General features: G+C 34.9%; 1 protein-coding gene across 2 annotated transcripts in view; it reads left to right on the top strand.

The window, feature by feature from the left end:
* Window positions 1–17,889, top strand: part of LOC6579378 — a 91,946-nt gene that overhangs the window by 24,741 nt on the left and 49,316 nt on the right. The window contains exon 1 of one of the 2 annotated variants that reach the window (XM_002005238.3): window positions 2,295–2,672. The exons of the other annotated variant lie outside the window; for it this stretch is intronic. The gene's annotated coding sequence lies outside the window, so the exon portion shown is untranslated. Of the gene's footprint in view, window positions 1–2,294; window positions 2,673–17,889 lie in introns of those variants that run through there. 2 annotated transcript variants of the gene reach the window in all.

Genomic DNA, 17,889 nt, shown 5'->3' with positions numbered 1-17,889 from the left:
CAGCCTCCACAGACAAGTTCCAGGCATACGTTCCACAGAAGAGTTCCTTAAACAAGTTCCACGTATACGACCATAGAGGAGTTCTACACACAAGTTCCACAGACAGAGACATATAGTCTCTATGGCCACATATAAGTTCTATATATGTACAAGTTCCACAACTAAATTCCACTCTCCTCAGCTTCTCATATCATGTTTCTCATTCACATGTTTCATTTTCCATTTGGTTGTTTCATTTGAAATTTCATATGGCTCAACTTTCTCATTCTCCAATTCAGTGCATCATTTCTTCTTTTTCTCTTTACTAAGGAGACGAGTTTTACCTCAGCTTGAGCTTTGTATTGGACTTGCTGATTAAATATATATTTCTATTTGGTGCCTGATTTCCAGCTTCACTTAGTTTTCCTAAACATTAACTACTTCATTTCCATAAGCTGCCTAATCATAATTTGAAGTATAATTTCCATTTGCATTTATAAAATTATGGCAAGCCACAATCAGCTTTAGCCCACTGTGCTGGCTAGATGATGGGAGGCATCATTATCGTTGCAAGTTGTGCTGCTGTCATCATCATCAAAAACAGGAGCTGGTGGTCCAGCATCAACTGCTGATGCTGCCGATGCTGCTGCTGTTGTTGTTGTTGCTCTTGTTGAAAGTGTTGCTGCTATTATTTCCAACTTGACTTTATCGCTTGGCAGGACCACGCGCATTTTCTTGATGGCCAGGTGGGGTGGGCGGTGGTGTTGTAGGTGGCTTTGGTAATCAGCGGAACGCAACAAATGAAACTTGACAGCAACAAAAAGAAACATTTGCGAGCTGTCGCGTTTGTCGTCTTTGCTTTCAATTTTATTGCAGCAATTTATTGCAAAGGACTTCAGGGAAGCAACTGCTCAAATGAAGATATCGTTGCTGTGATTTTCATTTCACTGTTCACTGTTTACTCATTTAGCTGGAAAAGGGTACCGGCTCTGAAGGACCCTTTTTTTAGCCGTAGAACTTACTTTGGCCGGCCGTTTCTTGCCGTCGTAATTAAATTCAACGCTTGTTAATATTTATTTAAATGTGAAATTTTGGTAAAGGACTCTCAATTCGCTTTGAAAGCAGTTAAAAAGCTAAAGGGATTAACTTTTCCGCTCATATCTGAAAATTTGCAGTCCAGCGAACTTAACGAGCTTTAATGGATTTGATTGTAAAACTCGTAAAGTCTTAATGAAGCTAATTAAATGGAGCCTGCAAGCGTAAGGCCTTAAACAACATCAAAAGCAGTTGTTTAAATATTATACTACTTGAATATTTCATATATCTAATTACGTTTCTTTTTCTTCGGGCCATCTCTTAAAGTTTTTTGTTGGCTGGACCGTTTGCAAGGTCAGCCTAAAAGTAGGCAACAGCCAAGGCCAATGTCAGTCCAACAGTTGCACAACCGTTGCTGACGTTGAACGACATCTGTGCCGCGTTTATCGATAGCTTCATATGACTATGCATTTTTATATACTGCATTATTATTTAATAAAAAAAAAAAAATGTTAATCATTGAAAGTTGTCATACAAGGCTGTTAAAACATTTGCCCAATATTGCATGATTTTTTTTTGGACCAAAAATCGAGTATTTACACGACTTCGAGAGCCCGAGAGTGCACTTATACACTCTCATCCTACAATGTCGTTCTCAGTGCTGCTCGCGCTTCACAAGCTGAAATACGAAGTACGCAACTTTTTGAGCTGAAGTAACGTAACTTTCGTGCTAAGTGCAGTACAATATCTCAACGTTTGCAATATCTTATAACATCTGTAATATATTAGGCATGCGTTTTGCTGAAAACATTTAACTGCACGAACGCTCTATTGTTAGATTGACTCTGCAAATAGCTATATTTAGCGTGAAAACAATTGCGCGGTCAACACTGCTGGCTGTTCACAGCTAATTTAATACTGCGCCGTCGCCGTCGCTCACTCCAAATCAAGTGGCTGCGCTCAGTTCCAATTGGAAGAGCGGGCGAGCAAGTCGCGGCTACGACCACAGCGTTTATTTCCAAAATAACACATAAAATAAATAATCTTTCGCATTGTTTTTTGCGCACACAAGAAAGTGCAACATTCGCATTCGCATTAAAAGAAAGCAAAGCTTGAAAATAACGGAATCGGGCGCGTAATTTAAATACATGAATGAATTGGTGCGCAAACCAAAGTAAATAGGCAAAAGCAAAAGAAGCTGAAGCAAAAAGAAGCACAAGAGCAGCAGCAGCAACAGCAGCAATAGCACGTACTTGAGTGCTGTTTGCCTATGTGTGTGTTCGTTTGTGTATGTGTGTGCGTATGTTTATGTACGTGTTTGTAGTCTTTATGTAGGCTCGCGTGTGTGTGTGCTTAAAAATATTGCTTAACCCAGCAAATAATCATGTAAAATTTTCATAAAGAGCTCACTTACAAATCTCAAGTGGAGAAAACACGTGAAAATTGTGGAAAACGCAACCCGTTGCGGTGAAAGTGCAACAAACGCAAACAGCCCAACTGTGAGCAAAGAAAAATAGCTCGAAAAGAGAAAGAGTGAAAAGTTAATTTTGCCAGCGTCGCCTTCTCTTTTTCTTTCTCTTCGTTTGCGTTGTGTGTTTGTGTTTTGTTTTCTTGTTGAAGTGCTAAGTGGAGCAGCTGCACGAGCGACAAGGAGAAATGTAAGTTTATAAATTTTATATTTTAAGGCGAAGCCTGTTAAAAAGAAAGAAAAAAGAAAAAAACAAGAAAATAGGTAAATGTCGTCATCAGCGAATCAGTTGCCAGTTTTTTTTACAGTCGTTGCGCTTGCAAAACTTTTGTTGTTTGATTTTGTGTTTTGTTTTCTGTTTTTCTCTTTTTGTATTTGTTGTGTTTTATTTTGTCTCAATGGCCGACGAAGACAAACGCAAAGTCTCAGCTGGTGCCACTTGCTGAGCGCGAGAGAGCTAGCTAGAGATGAGCGATATTTTAACACAGCTGCATTTGTCCTCAAATGTTACCTACAATAAACCCGAAGCTTCTGTTATAATATATAATTACTTTGATGGAGTTAAGCAAGTCGCCATATAATACCTTCATAATTATTAATAAATAATTATAATCCCAAAATTTGGTTAATAAGACATGCATATTCACTCATATAATAAATATTCATTCGTTGGCAGTTTGGCCAGCTCGCTCATCACTAGTGAGCGTGACTGGGAGAGCGACTCCGGCTCGCTCTCACAAACAGGCGTCAGCTGTGCGCCTTGCTTCGTGTTGTTTTGTCGCGAGTTTATTTAGCACGTTTCTGCGTTATTTATTTTTTACCTTTTTTCTTTTCGTTAAAATATAAATATATAATAAGCGAAGTAAATTATGAGTGCGACTGGCGTCATGGTATTTAAATAAAGGCTGTTAATTGACTTTGCATTTGTACCCGTTAAGTATTTTAACAGCAGCGCGCCAAATAAACAGATTGGCAAAAAAAAAAAATTATACAATTTCAGTTTCAAGAATGTGCACAAACAAAAACAAGTCAAGTGTAAACTAAAGTGCACAACAACACGAAGTACAAGTTTTAAACAATAATACATTTCCATTATGGTTAAAGTAGCAAAATAAAAAAGTCATAAAACAACAACTAGCAAAACAATAACAACAACCGCTTACCTTGCCGCCGCTCAATTCTCTGACGCTCTTGGTAGTGTTGCCAGATCGCGAATCGAGCGCGCGCTGACTTAATTTGGCGCAAAATTCGCATTAAAAAATTATAATAATTATATCTGTGCATTAATCAAACAAATTGAAAACTGCTGAATCAGCTGCATAAATTGCGTTTTCTATTTTAGCTACGGCCAAAACAAACATACATCCATTAATAGCTTCAAATTTGGTGCATTGCTTGAAGTCCAGCTGTTGTTCAGCTCAGTTGTTGACATTGAATTTGAATTGCTTTAGGTGTGTGAGAGAGTGTGAGTGCGAGTTTGTCTACAGAATGCACGGATGTAAGTGTGTGTGAACTAGAGCTGCGCGTAACTCGTGTTTTCTTCGAGATGGAAAACACCCACACGACTTTGTGTAATCATGTCAAATGTCGTTCGTGCTATTGCTCACGAAAATAATTATAAAACAATAAAATAGATGGAAAAATAAGATTGTATTATAATTAAAATGTATCGTTAATATGAAATCACGAAAATAATGAACATATAATAAATTTATGTTTGATATCTAATTAAAAATCAGTTAAATTTGTAAAATGCTCGTTCGTGCTCGATACGCGCTCATCTCTGTTGCGCAGATAATCTACAACACTCTATATTTATAGATAGCTGCCTTGTTAATTATATATGTGACGCTCTTGATGTTTTTAAAAGTCACTCAAAGTGCAATTACACATGAACCCGCGCGACTAGTTTAAAAGTTCCCGCTCCTGCTCAGACAGCTCAACATCCCCCTCTCCAAGACCTATATAAAGCTACTTGGCGCCAGCTGCTCTATTATACAAAAAATTGTAATAAAATAAAATACAAACAAAATAATTATAAATTGTTTACTGATTAAATATCGTCCATTTTGCACATTTCTCTTAGTGATTTTTCGATTTTGTTTATACTAAATGCATTAACATTTATATTTGTGTATTATAAATACGTATAAGTGTGTGCACACGTATTTATTTGTATATTTCCGTATTCCGTGTTTTGTATGTGCCGCATCATCCACAAAGATGACCTCCTCAAGATATTTCTCTTTAAAATTGTTCGTCCGATTCCTTTAAATATAGAAAATCAATTATAAGAATAGCGCATTGACTTAAAAGCCCCCAATCGGTTTGCTTAAGTGTCTGTGTGCGTTTGTGGGGGTTGAGATGTTTCTTTTGATGATTCATTGTGAAAATTTTCAATACTTTAAATATTTGTGTTTAATATGCGAAAATATTTCAGAAGCGATTAACGTGAGCATCTTATTAACTGGAATGCAATGGTGATTAGATTGAACCAGTTTTTAAATTTTTATTTTAATAAGTCGGAAACAGCACATTAAGTTAGAACAAATTTATAGTTTTAGCAGAAGCGAACATTTGTTTACTTGTTTATTGTTTCCTAAAAACTAGTGTTTGTTTTATGGAGATTTTCGTAAAATTCTTGTATGTAAACAATTAGATTTAAAGATACATTTTTGTATATGTTGATTGGTAAGTGCTGAAGTACTGCAATTATTAGTTGAGATCTGTCTTAGAAATTTTAAGCATTTTTTTTTACAGTTTTTATTTTCCTACTACTTAGATACATACTTTTTAAAGATTAAAATATATATTTCCTTCTAGCACTGGTGCAGCCTTTTTGTATTGCAAATAAACATAATTTAAGAGATTTGATAATCGAATTATAATTATAATTATCATACATATTTTTTTTATTTTATTATTCATATATTCATTAAGCTTTTGCATTCTGCTCATTTTCGCGTAACAATCATATCAGAAAATTGTAATAGCTTGATTGATGGCCGTGGCTATAATTGATAATTGATAATTATAGTCACATTGGCAATTAGAAGTCCATAAGACGTAGGAAATTCAACCATAGTTTTTTGTTTGCCTATCTAATCTGGCCGCACCTCAAAGCTCTACATATAAGATTAATGCGATGTGTCATAAAGAAAAAAACAATAAACACAAAAAACCCTTCGATTCTAATTTGAAAAATTATCGAAAAAACGAGAAAAATTGCGCTTGGTTTGTAATTACAAAGCAGCTGTAAAATTAAATAAACAAATCAGAGGCAACAGGCGACACGACCTGCCATAATGCAAATAATACTAGAACAATATGAGCGATATGAACAATAGCTGCAATTTAACTTAATTATTTTTACCGTTTGCCGTATGCCGTTAAATGCTTAACGACATTCGTAAAGGTCGTAGACGGTTTCTATGAAATGTTAGAAAATGCTAAATTAAATATTTGTTATGTTTAATACCTGATTATTATATAGAGACACAGAGAGTATTCACATAATCAAGCACTTATGCCTTTGTAGAGTCAACCCCATAGATGTAATTCCAATTATAGCTACAATTTATTTATAGTACAATTCTAATTTTGCAACGTAGTCAAGTTCCTTATAACTGGACTGAAAAATTGCTGTTTGACATTCGCTCGTCGCTCATCTGTCTCAAGGTGATTCCATTTAGCCTACTTATATGTCAACTGCTCCCACCATTTGGACTATATTTAGGTCCACTGTGAGTTGTCAGGCAGCTCGTGCATGTTAATAATCAATAAAGTAAACTCTATATGCAAATCTTAAGCAACTGATCAATATTTAAAAAGATTATCATCAATATGCTCACGAGTGCTGTTCCACTAAGTGAGCCGCACGTAAAAAAGCATATACAGCCTCTGTTTAATGTGCCTGTGTATGTGTATGTGTGTGTGTAAATGTGTGTTTTGGCGTGTATCTTATTAGCGCTCATTAGCATTGCACATATCTTTCGGATGTTGTTTTTTTTTTTCGCATCTTAATCACCGAAGCTAAGGTCAATTTTGTCATAAAGCAGCCACTGAAGCCGGTAAAGACGTTAAAGTTATGTGTGTAAGAGTATGTGTGTGTGCGTGTATACGCCATGTGTACACACTGTGCCACATGCCCAATCCAAAATGGCGACGCGTTTTGTTTACATTCGAGTGCTAAAAATATAGTTAGAAAGCAAAAGCAAAGGCAAAAGCAAAAGCAAAAGCAAAGCAATGAAAAGAGCGCAAAGAAGAAGCGTGAATAGACACGATTGCACCATCGATTTTATAGTGCAGAAAAGACGAGAAAAAAACAAAAATGGCAAACCGAATGCGCTCACACAACACTCAACCAGCCCTTCAAATGAATAGGTGCGAGCGAGCAAGCGATAGCCAAACAGTTGTTTTGTTTTTCGTTTTTGCAAGAGAGCGAGAGCGAAAAAAAAAAACGATCGAAATGTTAACCTCAAAATTTGTCTATTTCGTGGCTGCTGCTGCTGCTGGTAGTTTTTTCGGTCAAATGGGCCTGCTTCTTATTGTTGTTGTTATCACTTTGGCTGCTGTTTTAGTTGTTGTTGCTATTGTTGTTGTAGTTGCCTTCACAGACAACTGTGAAGTGCGTCAGCTTTGAAAACGGGTTTTGTGTGCAAAGCGAAGAGAGCGAAAAAAAAAAAACAAAAAAAAAAGCCGCACAGCGTTGCCAATCGTGTTAAATGTGCGCTGCGTTGCCGTCTGCGTTTGGTGTATGATGGCAGAGGAAGTTGGCAACACGAGCCATGTATTTACAGTTGGTCGTTGTAGTTGTTATTGGTGTTCTTGGTATGCTGCTCTTGTTGTTGTTCTTTCTCATTGCATGCGTTTCATTTTTAGCAACTGTTGCCCATTTTGTTATTTGCTTTTAGCTGGCAGCTTTTTTTTTTCACATTCTACCATTTTCACTTGATGTGCGCCACAGTCTCAGTTGCTACCTACGCCGTAATCTATGCAAAACATACACACATACATATGTACATATGTATGTATGCTTGTATATATGTAAGTGGAATGGGCATATGTTTGCATTTAATTATTATTTATTCTGCGGCATTATTTATGAGCTTTCATCCATTTAACTGTGTGTTGGCTTCTAAATTATTGTTCGTGGCTTTGGCGCTTATTGAATTTAAATTTCTAATTATTGACATTTGTTTTCTATTTTTTATTTTTACAATTTTTTTTTTAAACATTTTTTTTACATTTTATTCTATCTTATTTGATTGTAAAAATTATTCTGTTGTGTAAAGATTCAATTCTCGAAATATCGACTGTAGGTGATGGAATTTTGTCGTTTTGCTTTGCTTTTTATTGTTTCTTTTGTCGAATCGCAGTTTACAAAGTTTATGCAACGGCATAAATGAATATTAATCATAGTTTAAACTAGCAAATTTATGTGGCCGTTTCTCGAAGCGTCTCGATCATTGAATTTATAATCAGTTTTCAGATTATTATTTATTCACTTTAAACATTTTTTGTTTTTGCACACGAATTGTATATATGGGAAAATTTGTTAAATTATACAAATATATTTTAATTATTTTTTAACTATGAATATAATATAAAAAATATAATTTTTTTATTATTATTTTTTTTTAAATAATGTTTGTATGAACTAAATAGAGTTTAAATTCCTTTATGGCTTGTCTAACCAGTACTTATTCCACTGTTCTCCAAAATATATATTATATTCGATAGATATATGTGTAAATATTAATATGATATATATTATATATTTTACCTTATGAATAATTCATTGAATTACGTTAATAAATCAGCTCTCTCAAGCTTCTTCCTTCGATTCAAACCGTGTAATATTATAATCGAACAGATCTGTTTCCTTATAGATAGTTTCTAGTATTAGAAATCACTTAACCTGTATTGCATTCCCCGGTTAAAGCAGCTCGAACGCGTAATAACCGTATGATTTGAATAAATAAAGTTAAGATCGTGAACTGCAGTTGGAACATGTGTGTGAAGTTGTTATGCAAATGAGTGAATCGAATTGATTGGATCTGAATTGAAAATAATAATAAATAATACATATTTATGGTACTTCTTGCTTACTCCCTCTCTCTCAGTGTATCTCACTCGCTCTCTGTCTCTATCTTGCGCATGAACTTTCTTTGTTTAATGAAGCGAAATTAAACAAGTTTTATTTTAAATGAAAATGAATTTCAAATCAAATATGAAATAAAAAATCAGGCAAAACAACGTAACAGGTCATGGGCGTTGCCGTGGGCGTGGCAATGCATATGATAAAAATTCATAAGGCAAAGGAAAAGTTTTTAATTTTTGTTGATGAAAAATGTTGGGCGGACAAAAACAAAACGAAAGCAAAAAACTTCAAATGGAATTTATGATGAGCAGAAGGAATAATAAAATAAAAGCATTTATGTGTGTATGTATGTGTGTAAGTGTCTGTTATGGTATGAGTATGTATCTCTCAGATACTCTGCGTACTTATGACCGCTACGAAAAAATATTTACAGCATCTGTGTAATGGCATGTGCTGCAATAAAGTTCATACCTAACCGAATATGAGGCGTAGAAGCCAACAGAAGGGGCGTGGCATGGCTGGCTGGGTAGTAAGGGGTAAGGTGTATTGTTTGGAAAAGCATTTTCAGCACGCACACATACACACACAGAGAGAGAGAGAGAGGGTAGATAGAGGCAGGCAGCCTGGCGTTCAAACGTGATTTCAAGTGAAAGCCAAGTGCCAAGAGCGAATGGCAAACGGGCAACGGCTTTCTTTGGCCACAGATATGATACACGCACACACACACAGTGTTGCAGCCAAAGTTGGCCGAGAGAGCTGTAAAATGCATTTGTTTGAATTTGCGCGCCAGAGAGAAATGAGAGATGGTTTCTGGCAGTTGCCAAAACTGGGCCAACAGCAGCAGCAGCAGCAACAACAACAACGACAATAAGTACAGCACGTAAGTGACACCAAAAAAAAAAGAAGAAGGAGAAGCAAAAACGGTCAGCAGTTGGTGAAATGTGCGGTAAATGCAAGAAATATGATGATAAATGAAAGCGGAGAACGCCCCAAAGCAATTGCCAATTGGAAGGCGAACGGCAAGCTCTGGAAATATGGCCAAGACGACTTTTCGTAACAAGGTCAATTTTGGCCACAGCAATTGCCTTAATGGCACACACACACACACACACACGCACACACACATGGACAGCACATTGATAAGATACGATATCTGAAACTTGGCCAATTTAAGAACGTTAAGCAACAACGACTTTTGCGTTCATATCTTGTTTATCTAGCTGACTTTATGGTGAACACATTATGGCTCCGATGTCTCAGACAAAGTTACGTTATTTTTTTTTATATTATATATTTTATATTATATTTTTGTTTAGTATTTTGTTGCTTATCGCGCATGCACTGGTCAAGTGCCAGAGATACTCTCGAATATATGTATATTTTGACATTTAATAGAGTCATATAAAGAGATTATAATAGATTAGTTCTTATCAACACTAATGCATTATTATTATTGTTTAAAAAGAAAACATTTAGTATAAGGAAATAAAGTCGTCTTATTTGTTAACATTTGCGTTTTCAGATTTACAGATCACTTGAATTTTGTTGTTAGTCAAATGTTCCCATTAGTTATTTGGTTTTGGCCATCCTGAAGACTGGTTTTGTTGTTGTTTGTTGATGTTGCGTTAAGAACTGGAAAAATTACTCTTTCGAAACTTGTTTGCACAGTTGTTGCTTTAAGTACACTGTACAAAACAAACGATGCATATACCAGAAAACGAAGTCAAATTTTAAGAACACTTCAGGAAATGCAAAATAAGATGTTCACATTTAATAAGATTTATGAACATTCGAATTTTGAACAATAAATGCAAACATTTGTCTGTATATATATTCGTATGTGTGAATATATTGTACATTTATTTTGAAATCAATTTTATTCTAAGGTTCTTTGTCTTATAACTGAATCATTGACTGATTGTAGCTATAAAAGTTCAAGTGAGTGCAAATCTTTTTTTCTTTTTTTTTTTTTATCAAAAGAGATAAAGTTGTGCACTTTTTATTGTCAGCAAATTTATATAATACGTATAAATATATGTGTACCGCAAGTCTTATATATTCAAGGCGAAATTGCAAAAATTTAATTGCAGAATCAGCAAATTGTTTTATGACTAATTCTGTGACCAGAATTTACACAAAAATCTCATTAGGCAGGCGTTAAAAAGCCCAACCCAAGAGAATAAAAATAACAATGTGAAATGTATATGTCGGGAAGGAAGAATATTAAATGCTCTATGTATATATAATATACATATATGTATAATAATTTTGTAATTAAAACTAAAATAGTATAATTAAAATTTGTTGCATATTTAAATATTTTTTAATTGCACTATTTGTTAAGACTTTGTAAAAAACATATATATAAATATTATTATTATTGCTTTTGCATACATTTTTGAAATGTGCAAAGAATTGGAATTATATATAATTATTAAAATATAAAAAAAATAAATATTTGCTTTTTATTTTTTTTTTTATTATCTTTTTGTTTATTCTTGGGGTCATTGGGTATGAACATGAAAATAAATGTGTTATATATTAATAGATATGGAAGAGGAGAGTATTTAGAGGTATACACTTTAGAAATGACATCAAATAGATAATTTCTCAGCTCAAATGTCAAAGTGTCAAATGAGTGGCAAATTTTAAAAATATCGTTAAATGATTTGTTTATCCAAGTGGATAAATCAGTTTCGTTGCGTTCATAAAATATATACATATACATATATACATTTTCAGCTATGCAAATTTGTGTTCAATTTCAATGATTCAGCAACAACAACGACAAATGGAAACTCTCAAATATGTATTATAATAAAACTGTGTAAATTTCCATTACACGAACATCGAATGTCATATTTGCAAAAACTAATTTTCTGTGCGTTTTCAATTGCATGCGCCACGCCCAGGAAAAAGGGCGTTGCTTGCTTAATGGCATTGCTGGCATTTTATTATAGCCCTACCCCCTCCCCCTCCCCCTCCGTTCCATGCCCCCTCTTGCATAATAATGCAATTTTGCAAAATCAACATTTGTTTATGGACTTTGCAAGTTTGTGCGGTTGATTTTTGGAGGGCGTTTGGGCGAGAGGGCGTGGCAATGGCTAGTCATTTATTATAGCGCAACAGAGAACACAATTCAGGCGTTGGCGCTGTAGCAAAAATAATTTCACGTAATTAATATGCAACATGCAACCAGAGCCCAAAAGCTGTTTATTGGCAAAAAAAAAAAAATTAAAATTAATAAAAAAAAAAAAAAAAAAAAAAAAAAAGAGCAAAATCAACAAAATTATGAATAGAATAGAAAGCGTTCTATGATTTGATCAGAACTTTTAATGAGCGCAATTTATAAATGTTAAAAATTAATTGCCTGCCAAATGTGAAAAGCGACAAAAAACATTAACAACAACGAAAATAAAGTTTAATAGCCAGAAAGTTGTTTAGCCATAAACTCAACGGAATACCAGTTGTTTGAGTGAAGAGGAAGAGTTTACAGTTGCTATTTTGTTGCTTTGTGCTTGTTTGATGCTCATTTAAGAAATTGAAATGAGTATATTGGTTTTGTGCAACGATTGATCCCATCCACCCATTAGGGGCGTGGTAAATGTAGCAAATGAATGGAGAAGCATTTGGGTCATGAAAGGGTATTGTGCAGTCGGTAATTTTTGACTACAGTGTTGCTTTTTTTTTTGTTTAATCTATATAGAGCTCGGCATGATTTATTATTATATTATTTCTGTTCTGATTTTTGTGTAGATTATTTGTTTAGGTCAAAGTCAGGGTAGGGAAAATGGAATACGCAAATGAATTCTCATAAAAATGTAGTAAATTTTTTTTATTTTTATTGTTTTATTGTCTAGCAATAAAGTCGTACATACAGATTTTGTTCAGCTTACATTTCATTTGAATGATTTGCAAATATAGAATATAAATTTGTTTGTCTATAGGTAATTTATTTTATTTTTTTTTAATGTAATATAATTAATTCTGTATTATATATAAACATTCGAATTAATAAAAAATATATTAATATATAGATATATGAATACAGAATAATATATTTACACCTATATGTATATACATATAATTATTCCATCTACAGTTTATACGAAATCTCTGTCTTGGTTTTGCAAGAATAAAATATTTAAATGAAATTCTAACAACTAATTTATAGGAACAGACTCTACTGATATAAATTGAATCATGTTCTGGCATAGAAGGTTTATGGTTGGATAAGCTATTCATTAACAGCCAACTTTGCTTTGCCTCTCTCTCACATTCTCTTGCACTTACGCTCCCTCTTTCTCTCTCGCTCTCGCTCTACCATTGTGGCAGCCTGCGTGACCATGACAAAGGTTCGATTCCGAACAAGAGTTCTTGCCGAACTTGACATGAGAGCCCTTAAATCAATTTCCAAGTTGTGGCGCACAAAACTGAATGCCAAAATCTTCGCTCCTGTGGGCTCCACTCTGTCACTCTGTCTCTCTCTCTCTCTGTCTCAGGCGCCACTCAACGTTTATTCAATTGCAGCTCAAAGTTTTGCAACAAAAATGCATCATTAATTGCCGAGCACAAAGCGAGTCAAGTTAACACAGATGGTGTATGTACACACATAAATCGACTGTATAGTATGTATGTGTGTGTGTGTATATGGAGCTGGAGAGATGGAGTGAGAAGCGCACTGTTGCCGCTTAATTTGCTGTCGCGGCGTCGACTGCACTTATAAATATGCAATTATGTGCTCAAGCCGAACAACATTGTGCTTGACAGCCGCCGCGAGCGGCGCACGATGAGACTTTTCGTGTTGCTCGGTGGGAGGGGTGTGGTAGGGGGGTGCTGTGTTGAAGGCATAAGCAAATCTTGTTACACAAAGCTCTTTAAATATTTAATGATGCACGCCATAAAGTGCAAGGCAGCGTCAAGTTTATAACGTAGCCGATAACACACACCCACACACACACACACACACACACACACACACACACATGTATATAACCATCCACACACACACTAGCTATCGTGGAGTGTAGCTAATTAAACTGCGGGCCACCCACACTTAAAGCTAGCCCAAATATACAGCTATCTCTCTCGCACTCTGACTTCAACAGCCCACCCTCTCTTTCTCACACACTCTCTTTCTTTCTTTTTTTCTTTTTTGCTCTCCCGCTGTGGCTGTCTCTAGTTACGCTTCCGTCGAGCAGCCCAACTTTTAACGCGCTTATCTCAAACCCCGGTTGCTTCTGCTGCTGCAGCAGTTGCATCCACAAAAGCTCTGCCATCCTGGGCTGCATTTAAGTGTTGCTCTGTTTGCTTAACAAGTTTGCCCATAAAGTTTTCGCAACTGCTACATGGCGCACTCGCTGAATTAAGACCAAGTCTTGATTTTTGGCTGGCCTTCAATTTCGCTAAGAGTTTGACCATTGAGGTGGCATGCCGACTATAGCTGACTATAGATTATAACTGACATAAGTCAACCAACATGAATTTTCCAGAAGAATTGAACTATCTGAAAGCTCACAAGGTAGATTAAATTTTATATTCATAACATTTATATTATTTAATATGTATATATATATATATATATATATATATATATATATATATATATATATATATATATATATATATATATAAGGTATTTTATTTTTCTTTGCATATCTGACTTGCATTAATGAAATGTGAATTCGTATTTGTTTGCTCTAGATATACAAATGCACAGACAATGTTTACAAGCAAAACAAAAGAACTGAGAACGTAGACAATACAAATAATATCAACGCCTTAAATAAGGTCTTCAATAACAACATGATAAAACCATTGCACTTATCATATTAGAAAACTGTAGTGTAATGTTTATTAGAATTGCACTTTTCTTTTCTTTTTTTTTAAATTTATTTTGTTATTTTTTTTTTTTTTTTTTTTTTCACTATGTTTGAATTTAATAATATACAAAAAGAAATAAAATTATAGAAATATTAATATATAATATTAGCTTTATATTTTTATTTTTATTTCGAATTATTTTGAATTTGTTTTTTTTTTTTTTTAATATTTAAATATTATTATTATTTTTAATTTATTTAAAAATGTTCGTTGCATTTAATAGTGCCAGATAAAATATGATTTTAATTTATATAATAAAAAATTCATTTGTTAACAGCCTTTATCGATATTATCATTCAGTATGAGCTACGCCCACAATAACTAAACATAAATGAAAAGGACATAAAGTACACCCCCTTAATTTATCATAAAAAAAAACTACTGTTTCCTATGACTAATAATTATATAAGCAAATATAATGTACGATTATCATTAATGAGCTTACTATAACTGTTAGTAAATTTTCATAAAATTATTTACTGAAAATATATTTGATAGTTTTCCTCAAAAAGTTTATTAACTATTCGATGTACCCTCCCACTATTGATTATTATTATTATATTATAATATTTATACAACATATGGGTCGACACGTTCCTTTTAGCTGCTGGGTATTCTCAAGTCGTTGCTTTGTCTTTGCTCCATTTGTTATTGCTTCATTCGCCGCGAGCAATTTTCTTTTGCTGCCTCACTCCCACTCACGTTCGCTGCCTATGTCTCTCTCGCTCGCCGCATTCTGTTGCTCTTGAGTGAATGCAATGAAGTGCAGCAAACAAAAGCGTTTTTGTATTCCACGCTTTTGTTTGTCTGCCTGCACGTGAGTGACTGCTACCTCAACTGCTCAAACTCCGTTACAACTTGCTCGCCCACCACGCTCCGCCCTTCACCCCCCACGCTACACTCTCTGCCCAGTCTGGGCTTCTTATATATTGGAGATTTGGGTGAATGCACTTTGTGCGCTGCGGCTTCAATGTAAAGGACCGCAGACCAAGCACAACCTGCCTGACGACAGAGCCACCCGAACCTCAGCCTTTGACTTACGATTGAGCAGACCCTGCAACGGCGAACAAACCCCCGCCCCCGCCCCCGCCTCCAACTGCAGCCCCAACCAAGCCCAACTGGCGTGCTCATAAAAATGCATAAACTTAATAACCCGTTGGCTAAACGGAAGGGGATGTGTGGTGGGGGGTGGGGGCAAGTATACAGCAGAAGATGAAGGAAGAGGGCTCGTTCATGTCTGACCTTCCTGGTTTTGTTTGCGCTTTGTTCGCTCTAAAATGCAAACGTTTAACGCTTTTCTGAATTTGCGCAAATTTCACAAAACTGGCGAATTGCGTCTCAATCAAGCGGAACTGTAACGATTTCTGGCATAATTACATGACGAGGCACAACAACAGCAACAACAACAACAACACGAGAACAACAACAACAAAATGCCATAAATATATTTTATTGCCTTCCATTCGCAAAAGTAATACCATAAAATAGAAATGTTCCAAGTGAGAGTGATTGACCGCAAGACACCCTATAAATGGAAATACTCTTCTATTAATCACATCATATACATTTAGTAGTCGACAGTCAATATTATAGCTAAATATATATTTAGCAGATTAGGCTCTGAAACCCATGGAAAATGAAAAATCAAAGGCTGCAGAAGGCGTGGCAGACCTCATAAGATATATAAAGTCTGAACCAGGTTGTTGAGCTGACTCGATTTAGTCATTAAAGTCATTAGATGAAGCAATTATGTACTTATTGCTGTTATTTTCTCGATTATTATCGGCAGTACAATATTAATATATATTAATATGAAATATATTCATTTCAAGTTACTCAATTTGTTTTTAATTTCTTCATTTTCTAGAAGGTTTTACCTTATAGTCGGTACTGTACTTTAATTATTTAGTATTATTTAAATTCAAATTGAATTCAAAGTATGTTTAAGGGCATACCCCTAATTTTATACAAGCTATGCATGTAGCTTATCTTTTACGTATAATTATCATGCTCTCCAATCGAGCGTATTCCGTGGCAAGCATGCAGGGTATGCAGACACACATATGGGTGTTTCACACACGCTGCGAGACAGTTATTGCCTGCCCGTTTGAGTGGGTGCTGACCCCAATGCAAGCGTCGCAATCCGTTCGCTCCGATCCCATTGCAGGCAGTCAGGCAGTCAGCTCTACAGTTCCAGCGCCTTTACAAATCTGTTGACACTTTTGAGGTGCTGCGCAAAAACTTGGTACTTGGCATTTTTCACCAGTCAAGCCCTCTGTGTGTGTGTGTTTGTGTGAGTGGGGGGCAATAAAAATAGCTAAAAGTAAAAAACAAAAAATTGAAATTGAAATTGTCGTGAGCTAAATTTGCATACAAAATGTAAAAATGTGAATTGCCTGAATTACAATATGAATAAGCAGCAGAAAAAAACAAAAAAACAATGGCGTATATGCGTGCTGTGAATGTCTAATTACCCGCAATAACACGCATACGCCTCGTTGTCCGAACAATCGAACAATTTTCCTTTGTTGCGCACATGGCGATGCGCAAACGCCAAAAGCGAATACAAACGTATTGAAAATTGAAAATAAAAATAAATCATGCAGACATAAAAATAATAAATATATAAAAAAGAATCCGCAAAGCGTGGCGCGACAGGGCTTTATGTTTATTTGCTCACACATTTGTTGATATTTTCTCTTAAATATTTACTGCGAAAATGGTTTCTTATTCGATTGAGCTATCGATGTGAAGCTCTGTGCGGCCAACTTGACATTTTTATACTCAGTCATGGAAAGTGAAAGGGGTATATTGGTTTTGTGCAATATCCGTCTGGCTGTACATCCAAGCCTAGAAATTTACATATATTACATAAGCATACACTCATGTATATAAAGTGTCAAGACTTTCCCGAACCATTCAGAGGTAGAAATCACAAATTTAGCATTTGGGGAATTTTATCTGGCAACAGTTGGGCCTTGAATGAGTATTATGCAGTCGGTAATGTCTTACTGCAACGCCCTTACTTGTTTAATATTTATGTATTATTTTTAATTATTCATGAATAGTTAAAAGTATATTGTAAATTTCCTTTCTTTTATACCTGAAATACCATCGCATTTTCTCTTGCCGCGATTTTCATAGCATGCGAAAATCTTTGAAACAAAAAAATGACATTTATTGAAACCGAAATTCATGTGAAAAGTTAATGAGGCAGATTTATTATAAAAAGAAATTAAGCCCAGTATACAATTGGGAAATAAATTAAATTTAATTTTTCCCGCTGCTATCGTCAATGCAATTAACCCAATTAAATTGCCAATTTTATGCTGTGCTTACATTAAATCAGAGTTTATTTTTTTTTTTATTTTATTTATTTTTTTTTTTTATTATTACTTTGCAGCTTCCTGTTTCACTTTTG

Source organism: Drosophila mojavensis, unplaced genomic scaffold (assembly GCF_018153725.1).
Source record: "Drosophila mojavensis isolate 15081-1352.22 unplaced genomic scaffold, ASM1815372v1 contig_80, whole genome shotgun sequence".
NCBI lineage: Eukaryota > Metazoa > Arthropoda > Insecta > Diptera > Drosophilidae > Drosophila > Drosophila mojavensis.
The sequence above is the reverse complement of the archived record's forward strand: the minus strand, read 5'-3'. Positions and strand labels throughout refer to the sequence as shown.